Source organism: Pseudorasbora parva, chromosome 3 (assembly GCF_024679245.1).
Source record: "Pseudorasbora parva isolate DD20220531a chromosome 3, ASM2467924v1, whole genome shotgun sequence".
NCBI classification, from domain to species: Eukaryota; Metazoa; Chordata; class Actinopteri; order Cypriniformes; family Gobionidae; genus Pseudorasbora; species Pseudorasbora parva.
Window position 1 is genome coordinate 43216685 of NC_090174.1, and position 12133 is coordinate 43228817.

The 12133-nt window shown below is 39.0% G+C and overlaps 1 protein-coding gene across 16 annotated transcripts in view; it reads right to left on the reverse strand.

The window, feature by feature from the left end:
* The window catches only part of trpm3 (transient receptor potential cation channel, subfamily M, member 3), a 198815-nt gene that overhangs the window by 36750 nt on the left and 149932 nt on the right, over positions 1 to 12133 (reverse strand). The window lies entirely within an intron of this gene.

A 12133-nucleotide genomic window follows, 5' to 3' on the forward strand; every position in this document is an offset into this window, starting at 1 on the left:
ATGAACATCACAACTGTTTGAGTATGATAGCATGAAAAAGGCAAATCCATTTGTGGTGATAACTGCTTAGTGTCTTGCCCATATAGTGAAGAAAAGTGACAAGAATAGAGCTAGAGGGATTTACAGAAATGCACTGCATGCACTGCCATAACTGGAATTGCAGTTCTATAATCACTGCAACATCACATATGAAGGGCACCTTGCAGCTCCATATGCAACGTGTGTGTTCTGAATCCCAGAACATATAACGTACAGGCCATTAATCTAACGCCTGTCATTTGAACAATCCACTTTTCTTTCAGCAGCCATTTTCCATCTGTGTCTGGTACGGACTAATGAACTTATCTGTGGAAGTGGGAGGATTGGTTCAGCCTAATGTCAATAGTGTTTTCATTTTCATCCCCTCAAGCAACCATGAAATGATGGCACATTTAGAATGTATGCGAGCTTGAGAGGTGGTGGCGGCGGAATAAAGAATTGGAGCACTTCAGCGAGCTTAAATAACGGAACATATAATCCTTCAAAATGTCTTATATTTCAGAACCGATGCATAAAGTAATGGTGCTATGCTTATGTCTTGTGTGTGGTGTGGTTCTGTTTGCACTATGAAATCTTTTTGCTGTTGAAATTGGAGAGTAAATGGAATGTGATCATATCGAACAAGCACTTCATCTCCTCTACAAAGAGTATGGTGACGGCCAATTACTGAAGTGACAGTTATTGATGACTCTGTGACTGTAGAGGTGACCCAACTCTGTGTGTGTGTGTGTTTGAAGCATGAGAGGCACTGACCTTTACAATGTGTCCCTATACATGACGAAATTTACATATGTCAATTTAATCCTTACTGTTTATCCTAGCCAAGAACAAATATTGTGATATTATTGATTGATTTTTATTTTCACAACAATATAAATGAATAGTTTTAAATAATACAACTTAATGAACTAAATAACTCAGCCAGTCAACCCTAAAGAAACATTTATCCTACAAAATTACAATGTCATACAATCCACACACAATATTGCTGCTCATGTCACAGGATTGTGGACACACACACACACACACACACACACACACACACACACACACACACACACACACACACACACACACACACACACACACACACACACACACACACACACACAATGTTTCTATTGAAAATGCTTGTTTGGTGCATACAATGAAAGCCAATGGCTTCAAAACAACAGGGGCCCCACTGATTTTCACTTTGTGAAGAAAGAAAAGAAGGAGAAGAAAAAAAAGTTGGGTTTGGAATGACATGAAGGTGAATAAATCATGACAGAATTTACATTTTTGGATGAACTATCCCTTTAAATTCAACACACATCACTCAAACGCAGCAATAAAAGTGATTCAGACACTATTTTTTATTTTAAAAATGTCCTATCCATGTTGAGTACATAGCTGACCTATGGGATATGTCTGTGATTTATGAGACTATAGTAGCTGAATAGAATAGGTCAATAACAGATGTTTAAATCATCTCCCTGTGCCACATTCAGTTATGGATCTTTTAACACAGGTTGTGCCTCTACAAAGATATGAAAAACTAACCTGTAAAAATGATTGCGATTTTGCCTGATTTTACCTGTAACAGAGTGTAAAAAACTACAGTAAAAACCTGTTGATTTATTAACAGTAAGTTCCCTTACTACTGTATGGGGGAAACTGTAACCTTACATTACATTTTACAGTAAAACACTTAAATTATGTATTTAAAAAAAAACATCAATCTAACATTCCTATAGAATTGTGTGACACCTCACATTTAATGGTTTTTCATTTTAATGTGTGAGGGTTTTAAGTTACTTCTTATGTTGTCAAATTCATGTTTATGACATTATTTTATTGTCATGTGTGTTAACATAACAGTGTTTTGTATTTGTGTGTGAGACACTGCAGGCTTTATATATTAGCATTTTCCTCAGCTTGTGGAAAAACTATTTGTGATGAACTTTGTTTCATCATGTGGCTATCTCTTTATCACTTGTGCTATGGTGGTTGTTAACTGCTTTGCTCACTAATAGCCACTCAGAATTTTAACCGGCCAGTTTTGACATGTATATATATATATGGCAGTTTTTCCCCATGGTATCAATGTCAAAACTGGCCGGTTAAAATTCTGTATATATATAATTCTAATATATATATTTTGGTCACACTTAGTCCAATAATATGCAAATGAAAGAAATAAGCGAGTGAGTGGAGGCAGGTTTTTGTGTCAACTTACTGTTTGGATTTGAGAGAACGAGAAAGTTCAGCTGGTATGGTTTATCTATTCTGTGGAAATCTGAAGTGCGTATTTGAAGCGTTTAAGATGCCTTTTTAAAAGACTACAATTGAAAAATGTAATATATTATATTCAACCTGCCAAAGTGGCAAATAAGAGTGACTGTGTTACATGCCACTGCTAAAATTCATCTGCATTTTGGGTGTAAATGTCTAGCCCTATAATATGATAGAGGTACAAAAAAGATTTTAGTAGCAAAGAAAAGGGCTGTTAGATTTACTTTTTGTATTTAATTACAGTTTTAAAAAGAAACATTTTCAGGTTGTTCTCTTATGTTTACACTTTTATTGTATTTTTACAGAATTGTTCTGGCAACAACAGCTGCTATTTTTTTTTTCTGTGAGAAATGACAGGATTTTTTTTTTTTTCGTGTTATATTTGCAGACATCACAGAGAACATTTAAATCCACCTTGGCTTGTCTGTCATGTCCCCACATTTTCAAATCAACGAGTGCCAAAATGACTTCAGTGATTTTCGCCCCATACTCCAGTGATTCTAGCGTTTTGAGAGAAACTGGTCACATTAAGATGACCTTTTTACAATATACTTTCATATAGACACCTTCAATTCAGACACCACAGCTCCATACACGATGGCATAGCATTTGTCATCCTTATTGCATGGTTACCTTGCCAACAAAATCTCATGTCGAATTACTGATATACTTAATCTCTGCATTGATCACAGTTATTCCCCAGACCCTTAATAAACCAGCTGCATTTAAGCAGGTAACCCTGTCCTCCTAGACCTTAGGAGCAATAGCCTTGAGGCGGTAAGGATCCACAGTTATACATAACACTATGAGTGCATCGCTAAATATCAGAGAAATCATTAAGTCTCCATAGAACGCCTCTGCTAAGGGGCTCAGCCAAGGAAAGAGGTGAGACATTAATGCTAGCAAAAAAAGAGATGATTGTTTACTTTAGATCTATGGTTTCGAACAGGTCATTACTCGCAGCACATCAACAATGTGGTGGAGGAGATAACAGGCAGCCTTAGGTTAATGGGTGTTTGCATCACCAACAAATTGTCATTGGCCCTGAACGCCCCTTCTTTGTTGAAGACTAAACAACAGCACCTCAACATCCTAACAGGGCGTTCACTAAGACACTGATTAAATCACTGTGAATTGCTGCATCTGCAACTGATTGTTGGCTGCTAATAGCATTTCTCTGTAGAAGGTAGCAGAGAAATGTCTGTATTCACAACGGTATTCACCACGTTGCGTCACTGCTCATTTGTATACAGTTGAACGCTCTCAGTCGGCCATGTCACATTGCTGGAAAGCTCCACTACCCTTGGTTACTGTTGCTAACTCATACATACTTCACAGAATGTCCCGTAGGAATAGACCTTAATCAGGGTAGTGCCACGCTTTTTGACAGTAATGAACACAAGACTGTGAGGGACAGAAGTATAGTGTGTTCAACGGATTGTACTGTTGTTTAACAACATGCCGATTGTTCAGCTGACAAAATGTCTTGTTTTGAAAGTTGTGAAATGTGAAAATGACAAGATTTATGCACTTTATACAGGGCTTTACAATTTAAAGACTTTGTCTGTCCCTCACATTTTCATACACTCATTTTCATTCACGTTAAATTCAATATGCTGTCTAAACTGACTAAGGTTGGTGCAGGACTTTTAAATCAGGCAACAAAGTACTTATTATATTGTAAGTGAAAAGATCTGCTTCTTTTGACAGCTCATTCACAATGGTCTAAATCAACGTGTGAATAAAACAATGTTAAAGGAAACTAAAAAAGAAACTATTAACAGGCAAAATAAATTTAAAAAATGTATAATGTTTTCAAGTGAAGAAAGAACATAAATAAATGAGAGTTGATTCTTATCAACACCCCATATGTATGCATTAGTTTTACAGTTTTACAAGGGTTTCTCTGGAATATACAAACATTCTCAGAAAAATAAACAAAACCTTGAATACGTCATTGCTATTAGAGAGTCCATCTTGTCTGGCACGTTATTAGAATTATAATGTTTGTGTCGTTCTAGATATGAAATACTGACAGAGCGCTGTTTATGCGTTACACGTCTCTCGCGGAGATAGGCCTTCCACAGAGCTATGATTATTTCGATGTTTATTATATAAATGTTATATAACAGACGTTATAGATGTTATAAAATTGTTTAAAACGAGTGGGACTTGTTAAAAGTTGCATGGTGACTAGCATAGACTGTAATTAGGTGACTAGCCGATACTGGAGCAGCAACGGTGAGTGAACGGCTGAACGAGACTTCACGAGATGAGCATAAACCGAGAGAGAAATAAATTTGGCGCTTGAATTTACAACATGCTCTTATTCGTGGCTGTTTTATTTCATTCGTGTAAAGTTGTAAAGGCTTTTTGTGACAACGGATTACCTGAGTCTGTAAGTTCGTCCCCGGTTCGTCCCTATATTTTTAGTGCCAAGAACTACATAACTAGCATCTCATAAGTCATAACAATTTATATATGCATAGCTTATGTGTGCAATACTGGCTGGTATGTTAAATAATGTTTATCAATTAAAGGATGCAAGTAATTTTACCTTTGAACGCCCTTGTTGACTCATCTCCCCTCAGACGCAGGCTTGTACGTGATTCTAAAAATGTCCACAAGATGGCGCCCTTTATCGGTGAATTCGATATTACAAAACCGATACCCGATTATGGGAAAAGGCTTAAATATCGGGACCACCATACATTGGTCGATCACTACCTTCCATGCACCAAAAAACAAACGAAAATAACAACTTTATTCAACAACGTCTTCTTTCTTGTCATTCTTACACTATTCACTTTGTTGGGCTATTCAAACTGTGCAGTGCTCCCAGGTGCTAGGACAGAACAGCAGATCACAATTGGCTGAATTGTCTGGCAACATTAACAAAAAACCCTTTAAAGGGGCTTATGTTAATGTATTTTAAAATGATTCAGGTCACTCTGTGTGCATGTGAACTGTACTATTTACAGGTTAACTTTAACTGTTTACAGTTTACTGTACCAGTAGCCTATGGGATTGCAGATCTGCAGTTTTATAACAGAAGTACGAGGGTCTTATTTTTGCACTTACATAAATTATTCAGTAATGTTATACATGTACACATGTTTTTCCTTGAGTTGAAAGTATTTTCTGTGGTAATAAACAACATGCTACTGATGCAACTTGTACCGGAATATTCCAATTGGTGCTTACTGCAGAGGCAAATGATGTCCAGATGATGTCCATGCCTAATGGATGGAGTTATGTTTATTTAAAGGGTTAGGGTGTGACTGGACCTTATAGCTTCACCCATCTGCAGTGAGCAGCCTCTTCAATATTCTGATGTGCAATGCGTGCCAACCCTTTTGCAGGTCAAAAAGAGCATCCTGACCTGCTGCATAAGTGTCTGTTATGGCAAATCGCCTCAGTCAAAAATAAATAAATAAATAAATAAATAAATAAACTAAACCCTGCAGTGCATAGTGAAAATAGCTCTGTCCATCACATGGGGCATGTCTTCCTGCTGTTAAAGGTTATCACTACATTGAGAGGTGTGAAATTATGGCCAGCAGCAGCATCTGGAAAGAGGCTAAGGAGTCTCTCTCTCTCTCTCTCTCTCTCTCTCTCTCTCTCTCTCTCTCTCTCTCTCTCTCTAGTTATATTCTATGTTTAAACTCTCCAGTACATTTAATTTTACAGAGCTGTAATTAGGGGCACACATTCAGGTTTCCGCTAGCCTTGTCCTATGTGGCGCCAAAACTTTGATAGTTTTTCTAGCTATGTTTAAAGGAAGTGTATCGTAAGATTGTGGCCAAAACTTGTACTGCAATCACTTTCAAATGAATGTAGAGCGGTGTATCCCTCTACCCCTCCCCCCTGACTCGAGGTTGCCAGATAGGCTCCAGGATCCAGCAGGAACGTTTGTAGCTGCAGCTGTGGTAAGTAACTAGAGCAGAGCTGGCAACCCGGATGCCGAAACACTACTGACTTCGGGATTGGTCAATAAGTGGAGGGTGGCGAATTAGGCAAAAACACAACTTGTCAACATCAGTTGAGGGCTGCAACAACAACTTTTAAATGACAATACTGGCCGGACTAACTGTTGTCACTGATATAAATATTTGTAATTAACATGATTTCTTAATGTCCAGTGACATATCAGGGCAATTTTATGATTAATTGAAATACATTTCTTACATACAGTCCCTTTAAGACATTTCACCTCTAAATCTGGCAACCCGTTTTATTAATGAATTAAAACTTCTTCAAATGGAAATGTTATCCACTGTGTAAAATGTTTCTAATCAGTGAATTTGAATGTATAGCTATTGAAAGACGGGATGGTGTGTAGCCTAGTCTATCTAACGTATCTAACGCTCACTGGCGAATGCTGTTCTCACTGTTCAGTGGATTGCTTCATGCATCAGTGACTCAGGCCCATCGGCAAACATTCATCTTCATTTATCAGGGGTGAAATTTCCTTCCTCGCTCCCTCTTCCTTCCACCAGTCCAACACTCTCACATCATCTTAAATCCTACAGCAGCACTACTCACTGTTCCTCAAATGTGCCAGGAGTTCGTGTCTCATCTGATCTGTCAGCTGTCCATCCATTTGTTCATCCATACAGTCACTGACCCATTCGACATGTGGCCGGATGTGACTCCATCTTTCCATCCATCATCATCAGCTGATCAGTATGTCATCCCCTGAAGCATCAGTCTATTTTCATTCAGCTTCATTCCCACTGACAAAACTGTGCAAAAAATTCAAGCAAGTTTCCAAACATTCCCTCTATGGGTCATGCAAATAGCCTTCTCCCAGACTCACACCATTGGTTACTGCTATGGGATGCTTGAATTAAACGGAAACATCAACCAATGAAAGGTTTTCTTCAAGTGAATTATTTCAGCGCTCTGAAATACTCGACTCTGATTGGTCAATTGCGCCAGCGGTCTGATAATAGTGCAACAGTGGGTTCCGAAAGTAAAACCTACATTTTCTCTAAACTTTTCAAGGTATGTGAGCCAAAAGGTTGTTAATCTATGGTAGCCTATTTGCATATTTCAACTTATTTTTCAAATAATCGTGTTTAACAGTAGCCTAAAAATCTAGACGCACCCTAGCGGCAGCAAATTTAATCTGCCCGCGAGTGTCGTCTAGCAACTCTCCAATCACATCGTGTATAGAGTCGGTGGGCGGGGCCATAATGACGACGGCCGAGTCGCGTTTGTGTGCTTCTAGTAAACACAGAAACTGGCGGTGGTCTTTCGAATCAGCTCTGACGCGACTCTGGAAGACTTGGAGTTAAGCTTTTCTCTGACTCTGAGAAAAGGACAAAGAACGGCACTGAAGTCATTCTTAAAAAGGGAAGATGTGTTCTGAGTTTTGCCGACCGGATACGGCGAATGTTTAAAGGGGGGGTGAAACACTCAGTTTCAGTCAATCTCATGTCAATCTTGAGTACCTATAGAGTAGTATTGCATCCTTCATATCTCCGAAAAGTCTTTAGTTTTATCATATTTATAAAAGAAATATAGGCTGTACCGAGTCTTTCCGGAAAAAACAGAGCGCCTGGAGGCGTATCGTGTGGGCGGAGCTAAAGAATGACAAGCGCGCAAAGCGGTGACGCAAAGCGGTGACGTCCAGATCCAGAATCAAATCTGAGGGAGAAATAAATTGAACAGGAGAAACGGCAACATCAGGACGTCCGTCTCTGTGGTATGTAAGTTACTGTATTTAGTGGCCTCTCCACATTTCTGTGTCTTTACTCGCAGCGTATGAGGACATGATTCGGTTTATGGACTATTGTATGCGACTAGACCTTAGAAGTAGCAAGCAAAACGGCCCATACAAGGACCTTCCGATCTATTTAACGTCAAGTAGACCCATACTCGAAAAAAACTCGCCGAAACTTGTGAGAAACCGGAAGGAGTATTTTTAACACAGAAATACTCCATCAAACGTCCAACATTAGTTTTTGAAACTTTGTCTATGTTTAGGATAGGAATCCAAGTCTTTAACAGTGTAAAAAGCTCAGTATGCATGAAACAGCATTTCACCCCCCCTTTAATCTATCAACGAGCTCTGTTTCACCTTTGTTGCTCCGGTTGGTGTAGTGCTATCCTATCGCGTGCAGAGGGAGTTTGAAAGACAACCGTTTATCCCGCCCCTCGGATTGAGCCCTGTCTATGGTGAGTTTCCAGACCAAACATCTTGATGTGGGTCTGGCTTGTCAGGTTAGTTTAACAGTAAAATTCCTGTTACCCATGATGTACAGACAATTACACTATGTAAGTTAGTCAAAAATGCAACAAATTTAAAAATAACTGTTTAGCTCTGCCCACTCGAATGAAGCAATATGCATCTTTTCAAATACATTTCAAATATATTGTTTTATACATATTATTAATATGTGTAAAATCCTTTTTTCCTTCAAATCAAAGTTGTGATTCACCTAATAGCCATTTGACCTTGTTTAGCGTATAACTCTTTAACGAAGACTGTTTTAATATTCCTACAGGAAAAATGAACTTGAAACGGCGTTGTGCATGGTATAGCCTATGTCATCAAAGTATTGCGAGATGCCTCAGTATGCCGCTTCAAGCCCAACACACAGGCAACTGCATATCATAAAAAAACTTTTAAATGTCCTTGTGTCTCACTCCATGTCATAGATGAATACATATATAGCTCTTTAGCGGCTGTTTCTATTGGTCGCTATTCGTAAAGTGTCCACCATATTGGAGCAGTCAAAGCCGGTCTGTGAACATTCGAAAGCAAGTTGACTGACCATAAATGATGAGATAACAACATAAAAAAAATTCATAGTCTAAGTCAGAACGCTCAAAGTTCCCAGTTTACAAGTAGTAATTATGAGTTCTACAAAGATGTGAATGCCTTCTATGTTATAATCTTCTAGTTACAACATAGTTTATTGGACCTTCAGTTAGCGACTGTATTAAAAATTAAATAAGGACTTCACTATTAATACTGCAATGTTGTTGCAGATTGTTTTGTACATTAATTGGCTATTTGTTTAGTTTAAGCTTTAAGGTAATGTAAATGTAAAATTATAGAAATAAATTTTATCTCAAATCAATACTGTTTGGAGAGTAGATAAGTAAAATACTGTACAGTCAAGTTCAGAACATAAACCCTTCCAGGGTAATAGAATAAGCTTGGATGGGAGAACATATTTTGACATTAAAAAAAAATTTTTTTTTTTACACAATTCAGCAAAAGCTAAAACCATGTTTCTTATAAGAGGAGTTTAAAATGCATTGGTGTGAGGGTGCTAACAAAAAACATGAAACACAAGGAAGATACTCAAGGAAAACAGAATGAGGCGATGAATAGAAAGAGAGGCTGTCAGTCTGATTAATTGAACCATCCTTCCCTTGGTTGCAGGAACAAAGACCTCCACAGTAGAAAATAAATTAAGAACGGAATTCAATTCTGAAGGAGACAGGAAATTCCTACCGCAGAGAAGTGCAAAGACTGACATAATGCTTTTTTTATGTGTCAAGTGCCAATTAATCTCACACAGAACAGAAATACTGAATTATAAGGACCTAAAAGGACCCTAATCTAATCTAATAAGGCTGTAATTAATTGTAGTTTGCTGCGGCCCCCCAAATCTGGAGAGGTGTATCCAGGTCATGTACTGAGAGGCAGGAGGTCATAGAATCATGTCCTGTCGAGTTCAGGTTAAACATCTGCTCAGGTGCTTCAGAGGAACAGAGCAGATTTAAGACACCTCCCTACAGATCTCATTATCCACTCCCGATTCACCGTAAAACACAAGCTTGTCTTTAGTGTTATTCTCATATCTCAGCATTTTTCACATAAATATGTTTGTTTGGTAGGATACAAATGCCCAGGTTTCAGTTTTGATCTATTATATTTAAAATACTGTTAAAAATAATAATAATTTATTATAAACTAATAATTTTCGAGTGGACTAATCTTTTAAGATGGGCAAAATGCACACATTAATCTGGTATAATATCTTCTAAAATATGATATGAAACATTCATAAAGTAATAGAGCTTCTCCTCATCAAACACAAACGTTACAGCGCACGCAAATACATTTTTTTTTTATCAGTGCATGTTCCTCGAGGCATGTTTTGCTTATTTTCACCTGAATGCAATATATACACATGAATGTATGTATGGTGGCATCAGGACCAGCCCTCAAGCACATGTCATAATCAGCATGAGAGCTTATCAACTAGCAGCTTGGGGCCAAAAACTGCCCAGTTAATCATTCTTACACAACCCATCAATTGATTTCGATAAATCTCTGCACTGCCAAATACATAATAATCTCTGTGCAAAGCTCAGCAGTGAGTTCAAACGTCATAGTCATATTGAAGCCCATTTTGACCACATAAAACAATCATAATTATTTAATTATATAAAGTCATAATATGTAATAATTTCTATTTATCTCATAATTTAACTTTTTGGGATAATTAGATTTTTTTATCTCAAACTTCTGACATAATTATATATTACTACACATAAACCTTGTGCTTGGACAGGGAAAGAATTCCAGCACTGAAGCAGAGCAGTTAACTAGATCCAAAGGATGCTCCCTGCACCATAATGTAAATACTCTCCTCAGTTTCCTCGTGGAGGGAGCTCTAGAGTTTAGTATGGTCTCAACAACCTCAGTTAAGAGACCAGACCCTGGGAGCTGGTCCCCCTCAGTCTCATATAGCTTCCACAGCTCCGGCAGAGGGTGATATATTAAGCCTGGAATCTCCCATGGAAGACCTGCTAGGAGCACTATGATGTTTGAGAACCAGACTCGGAATAGCCAGAACTCCCGGGAGCAACGCAATCAAGCAAAAAGTGGAGCTGGATGTGCAAGGGAGAACTACAGCAGACAGTGGGATGTCTCTCGGGATGCAAATAACGCCACTTTTGCTTGACCAAACTTCCTATAGATTAACTCGACTGTCTCGGGTGAAGTCTCCATTCCCTGGACCTCCTGCCTTGACAGAATGTCTGCCCCCACATTCTGGTCTCCAGGGATATACCTTACATAGCTCTGAGCGACAACAGTTTGCCCTGAGAAAAGAGGAGGACCTGATGCACCAGACTTTACAGAGAGCGCAACCTCAGGCCCCCCTTGTGATTTATGTAAGGGACCACTGACATATTGTCTGTTTGAACCAAAACATGATGGCCTCTGAGGTCTGGGAGGAAGTATCTCAGAGCGTAAAATAGCCGACATCTCCAGGCAATTTATGGCCTACGGATCAGAATGGTTTTCCCCTATGTTCCTAAGCCACCAATACAGGGTACATGTACAGCAGTCCACAAGGTTTCACATTGGACGCAGCTGCAATGAGCCCCAGTGAACTTTGAAAATACAGTTAAGGCCTGGCCTAGCTTGATCCTGGTTACTGTTGTCAGGATAGCCTCGTTAAGAGTGGGAGAGGCATGTCCATATCGTAGTCGAATAATAATTTACCCCGAGAAACGTAGTTTGACAAAAGGGGGATGACACACTCTTTTTTTAATTGAGTCTTGGCCCAAAGCGAGTAAGACATCTCCAGTCCTGTTGAAGATCCACTCCGAACTGCGAGGAACTCGAGCCCGGCCCGCCTCGTTAAACAAAGCCAGGCGGGAGTGGAGTATCCTGAGCGACAGCTGCTCAAAGTGGGTACAGACAGCCCCCTTGAGAGCTGCCCGTTCAAGCTCAGCTCAGGCAGAGTACACAAATCCCCACCTGTGATGCATCTGGGTCAGGGAGGCACACACAGTTTGTACTGTCTTTCACTCGGTAAATTTAAAAACAGTAAATTTCACACACACG